Here is a 5,000-nt window from a genome sequence, read left to right on the forward strand (position 1 = left end):
GGGAATGAGCGAGCGAGCGGGTATAGGGCGCCTCCTGCGCTTAAAAGCTAACGGCACCTGGTATTACCAGGCGGTCTCCCATCAAAGTACTAACCAGGCCCATCCCTGTTTAGCTTCCGAGATCAGACGAGATCAGGCGTGCTCAAGGGGGTGTGGCCGTAAGCGAGAGCACGGCTCGCTGGCACCCTTCTTATTGAGAGGACAGCTCCGTCACCTCTTTTATGACGCTGCTCTTTTTCCCTTGCGTTTTTCTCTTCTTCCCACGTTCTCTCTCTTCACTGCCTTCGTCCCCGCTCTATTTCACTTCAGCCTTTCACTCTTGCTTCCTTCCAATGAGGACGGAGCTGCGGGAGAAAGGGCGCTATAGAGGATCGCTGTGGAGAGCTGCTGCTGTGCTTTGACATCTGAGCTCTGTGGAAAACGATCTCAATACAATTCTGAAAAACGCGACTCTCCGAACGCCAGCCGAACAAGTCTCCACAGCCGAAGCGCTGTGTCTCTTTTCAGCTGGCGATAAACCTTTCCTCGATCCTTTGCGGACTTGTAAAACTGTTCCTGATCAGAATAAAAAACGCTCACGCTAATACACAAGCACCCGTGTTTCGCCAAAGCTGACAAATAAACAGACGGACAAGCCGCACTGCACGTGTGAACAGGGGAATGAGCGAGCGAGCGGGGATAGGGCGCCTCCTGCGCTTAAAAGCTTACAGCACCTGGTATTCCCAGGCGGTCTCCCATCCAAGTACTAACCAGGCCCATCCCTGTTCAGCTTCCGAGATCAGATGAGATCAGGCGTGCTCAAGGGGGTGTGGCCGTAAGCGAGAGCAAGGCTCGCTGGCACCCTTCTTATTGAGAGGACAGCTCCGTCACCTCTTTTACGACGCTGCTTTTTTTCCCTTGCGTTTTTCTCTTCTTCCCACGTTCTCTCTCTTCACTGCCTTCGTCCCCGCTCTATTTCACTTCAGCCTTTCACTCTTGCTTCCTTCCAATGAGGACGGAGCTGCGGGAGAAAGGACGCTATAGAGGATCGCTGTGGAGAGCTGCTGCTGTGCTTTGACATCTGAGCTCTGTGGAAAACGATCTCAATACAATTCTGAAAAACGCGACTCTCCGAACGCCAGCCGAACAAGTCTCCACAGCCGAAGCGCTGTGTCTCTTTTCAGCTGGCGATAAACCTTTCCTCGATCCTTTGCGGACTTGTAAAACTGTTCCTGATCAGAATAAAAAACGCTCACGCTAATACACAAGCACCCGTGTCTCGCCAAAGCTGACAAATAAACAGACGGACAAGCCGCACTGCACGTGTGAACAGGGGAATGAGCGAGCGAGCAGGGATAGGGCGCCTCCTGCGCTTAAAAGCTTACAGCACCTGGTATTCCCAGGCGGTCTCCCATCCAAGTACTAACCAGGCCCATCCCTGTTTAGCTTCCGATATCAGATGAGATCAGGCGTGCTCAAGGGGGTGTGGCCATAAGCGAGAGCAAGGCTCGCTGGCACCCTTCTTATTGAGAGGACAGCTCCGTCACCTCTTTTACGACGCTGCTTTTTTTCCCTTGCGTTTTTCTCTTCTTCCCACGTTCTCTCTCTTCACTGCCTTCGTCCCCGCTCTATTTCACTTCAGCCTTTCACTCTTGCTTCCTTCCAATGAGGACGGAGCTGCGGGAGAAAGGGCGCTATAGAGGATCGCTGTGGAGAGCTGCTGCTGTGCTTTGACATCTGAGCTCTGTGGAAAACGATCTCAATACAATTCTGAAAAACGCGACTCTCCGAACGCCAGCCGAACAAGTCTCCACAGCCGAAGCGCTGTGTCTCTTTTCAGCTGGCGATAAACCTTTCCTCGATCCTTTGCGGACTTGTTAAACTGTTCATGATCAGAATAAAAAACGCTCACGCTAATACACTAGCACCCGTGTCTCGCCAAAGCTGACAAATAAACAGATGGACAAGCCGCACTGCACGTGTGAACAGGGGAATGAGCGAGCGAGCGGGGATAGGGCGCCTCCTGCGCTTAAAAGCTTACAGCACCTGGTATTCCCAGGCGGTCTCCCATCCAAGTACTAACCAGGCCCATCCCTGTTTAGCTTCCGAGATCAGATGAGATCAGGCGTGCTCAAGGGGGTGTGGCCGTAAGCGAGATCAAGGCTGGCTGGCACCCTTCTTATTGAGAGGACAGCTCCGTCACCTCTTTTACGACGCTGCTTTTTTTCCCTTGCGTTTCTCTCTTCTTCCCACGTTCTCTCTCTTCACTGCCTTCGTCCCCGCTCTATTTCACTTCAGCCTTTCACTCTTGCTTCCTTCCAATGAGGACGGAGCTGCGGGAGAAAGGGCGCTATAGATGATCGCTGTGGAGAGCTGCTGCTGTGCTTTGACATCTGAGCTCTGTGGAAAACGATCTCAATACAATTCTGAAAAACGCGACTCTCCGAACGCCAGCCGAACAAGTCTCCACAGCCGAAGCGCTGTGTCTCTTTTCAGCTGGCGATAAACCTTTCCTCGATCCTTTGCGGACTTGTAAAACTGTTCCTGATCAGAATAAAAAACGCTCACGCTAATACACAAGCACCCGTGTCTCGCCAAAGCTGACAAATAAACAGACGGACAAGCCGCACTGCACGTGTGAACAGGGGAATGAGCGAGCGAGCGGGGATAGGGCGCCTCCTGCGCTTAAAAGCTTACAGCACCTGGTATTCCCAGGCGGTCTCCCATCCAAGTACTAACCAGGCCCATCCCTGTTTAGCTTCCGAGATCAGACGAGATCAGGCGTGCTCAAGGGGGTGTGGCCATAAGCGAGAGCAAGGCTCGCTGGCACCCTTCTTATTGAGAGGACAGCTCCGTCACCTCTTTTACGACGCTGCTTTTTTTCCCTTGCGTTTTTCTCTTCTTCCCACGTTCTCTCTCTTCACTGCCTTCGTTCCCGCTCCATTTCACTTCAGCCTTTCACTCTTCCTTCCTTCCAATGAGGACGGAGCTGCGGGAGAAAGGGCGCTATAGAGGATCGCTGTGGAGAGCTGCTGCTGTGCTTTGACATCTGAGCTCTGTGGAAAACGATCTCAATACAATTCTGAAAAACGCGACTCTCCGAACGCCAGCCGAACAAGTCTCCACAGCCGAAGCGCTGTGTCTCTTTTCAGCTGGCGATAAACCTTTCCTCGATCCTTTGCGGACTTGTAAAACTGTTCCTGATCAGAATAAAAAACGCTCACGCTAATACACAAGCACCCGTGTCTCGCCAAAGCTGACAAATAAACAGACGGACAAGCCGCACTGCACGTGTGAACAGGGGAATGAGCGAGCGAGCGGGGATAGGGCGCCTCCTGCGCTTAAAAGCTTACAGCACCTGGTATTTCCAGGCGGTCTCCCATCCAAGTACTAACCAGGCCCATCCCTGTTTAGCTTCCGAGATCAGACGAGATCAGGCGTGCTCAAGGGGGTGTGGCCGTAAGCTAGACCATAGCTCGCTGGCACCCTTCTTATTGAGAGGACAGCTCCGTCACCTCTTTTACGACGCTGCTTTTTTTCCCTTGCGTTTTTCTCTTCTTCCCACGTTCTCTCTCTTCACTGCCTTCGTCCCCGCTCTATTTCACTTCAGCCTTTCACTCTTGCTTCCTTCCAATGAGGACGGAGCTGCGGGAGAAAGGGCGCTATAGAGGATCGCTGTGGAGAGCTGCTGCTGTGCTTTGACATCTGAGCTCTGTGGAAAACGATCTCAATACAATTCTGAAAAACGCGACTCTCCGAACGCCAGCCGAACAAGTCTCCACAGCCGAAGCGCTGTGTCTCTTTTCAGCTGGCGATAAACCTTTCCTCGATCCTTTGCGGACTTGTAAAACTGTTCCTGATCAGAATAAAAAACGCTCACGCTAATACACAAGCACCCGTATCTCGCCAAAGCTGACAAATAAACAGACGGACAAGCCGCACTGCACGTGTGAACAGGGGAATGAGCGAGCGAGCGGGGATAGGGCGCCTCCTGCGCTTAAAAGCTTACAGCACCTGGTATTCCCAGGCGGTCTCCCATCCAAGTACTAACCAGGCCCATCCCTGTTTAGCTTCCGAGATCAGATGAGATCAGGCGTGCTCAAGGGGGTGTGGCCATAAGCGAGAGCAAGGCTCGCTGGCACCCTTCTTATTGAGAGGACAGCTCCGTCACCTCTTTTACGACGCTGCTTTTTTTCCCTTGCGTTTTTCTCTTCTTCCCACGTTCTCTCTCTTCACTGCCTTCGTCCCCGCTCTATTTCACTTCAGCCTTTCACTCTTGCTTCCTTCCAATGAGGACGGAGCTGCGGGAGAAAGGGCGCTATAGAGGATCGCTGTGGAGAGCTGCTGCTGTGCTTTGACATCTGAGCTCTGTGGAAAACGATCTCAATACAATTCTGAAAAACGCGACTCTCCGAACGCCAGCCGAACAAGTCTCCACAGCCGAAGCGCTGTGTCTCTTTTCAGCTGGCGATAAACCTTTCCTCGATCCTTTGCGGACTTGTTAAACTGTTCATGATCAGAATAAAAAACGCTCACGCTAATACACTAGCACCCGTGTCTCGCCAAAGCTGACAAATAAACAGATGGACAAGCCGCACTGCACGTGTGAACAGGGGAATGAGCGAGCGAGCGGGGATAGGGCGCCTCCTGCGCTTAAAAGCTTACAGCACCTGGTATTCCCAGGCGGTCTCCCATCCAAGTACTAACCAGGCCCATCCCTGTTTAGCTTCCGAGATCAGACGAGATCAGGCGTGCTCAAGGGGGTGTGGCCATAAGCGAGAGCAAGGCTCGCTGTCACCCTTCTTATTGAGAGGACAGCTCCGTCACCTCTTTTACGACGCTGCTTTTTTTCCCTTGCGTTTTTCTCTTCTTCCCACGTTCTCTCTCTTCACTGCCTTCGTTCCCGCTCCATTTCACTTCAGCCTTTCACTCTTCCTTCCTTCCAATGAGGACGGAGCTGCGGGAGAAAGGGCGCTATAGAGGATCGCTGTGGAGAGCTGCTACTGTGCTTTGACATCTGA

General features: G+C 52.5%; 7 non-coding genes and 1 pseudogene across 7 annotated transcripts; all 8 read right to left on the reverse strand.

Annotated features, from left to right (window-relative positions):
* Nucleotides 1–45: 45 nt before the first annotated feature.
* On the reverse strand, nucleotides 46–164 carry LOC138218158 (5S ribosomal RNA; annotated as a pseudogene).
* Nucleotides 165–701: 537 nt separating this feature from the next.
* LOC138216725 (5S ribosomal RNA) lies at nucleotides 702–820 on the reverse strand. Its single transcript, XR_011180437.1, has one exon. It is a non-coding gene; the product is annotated as a 5S ribosomal RNA (ribosomal RNA).
* A 537-nt stretch (nucleotides 821–1,357) lies between these two features.
* Nucleotides 1,358–1,476, reverse strand: LOC138217106 (5S ribosomal RNA). Its single transcript, XR_011180819.1, has one exon. It is a non-coding gene; the product is annotated as a 5S ribosomal RNA (ribosomal RNA).
* A 537-nt stretch (nucleotides 1,477–2,013) lies between these two features.
* Nucleotides 2,014–2,132, reverse strand: LOC138217399 (5S ribosomal RNA). The gene has a single exon (XR_011181111.1). It is a non-coding gene; the product is annotated as a 5S ribosomal RNA (ribosomal RNA).
* Nucleotides 2,133–2,669: 537 nt separating this feature from the next.
* LOC138245297 (5S ribosomal RNA) lies at nucleotides 2,670–2,788 on the reverse strand. The gene has a single exon (XR_011193907.1). It is a non-coding gene; the product is annotated as a 5S ribosomal RNA (ribosomal RNA).
* Nucleotides 2,789–3,325: 537 nt separating this feature from the next.
* LOC138216828 (5S ribosomal RNA) lies at nucleotides 3,326–3,444 on the reverse strand. The gene has a single exon (XR_011180540.1). It is a non-coding gene; the product is annotated as a 5S ribosomal RNA (ribosomal RNA).
* A 537-nt stretch (nucleotides 3,445–3,981) lies between these two features.
* On the reverse strand, nucleotides 3,982–4,100 carry LOC138244772 (5S ribosomal RNA). The gene has a single exon (XR_011193387.1). It is a non-coding gene; the product is annotated as a 5S ribosomal RNA (ribosomal RNA).
* Nucleotides 4,101–4,637: 537 nt separating this feature from the next.
* LOC138245298 (5S ribosomal RNA) lies at nucleotides 4,638–4,756 on the reverse strand. Its single transcript, XR_011193908.1, has one exon. It is a non-coding gene; the product is annotated as a 5S ribosomal RNA (ribosomal RNA).
* Nucleotides 4,757–5,000: the final 244 nt, after the last annotated feature.

Source organism: Lepisosteus oculatus, chromosome 14, assembly GCF_040954835.1.
Source record: "Lepisosteus oculatus isolate fLepOcu1 chromosome 14, fLepOcu1.hap2, whole genome shotgun sequence".
Lineage (NCBI taxonomy): Eukaryota > Metazoa > Chordata > Actinopteri > Semionotiformes > Lepisosteidae > Lepisosteus > Lepisosteus oculatus.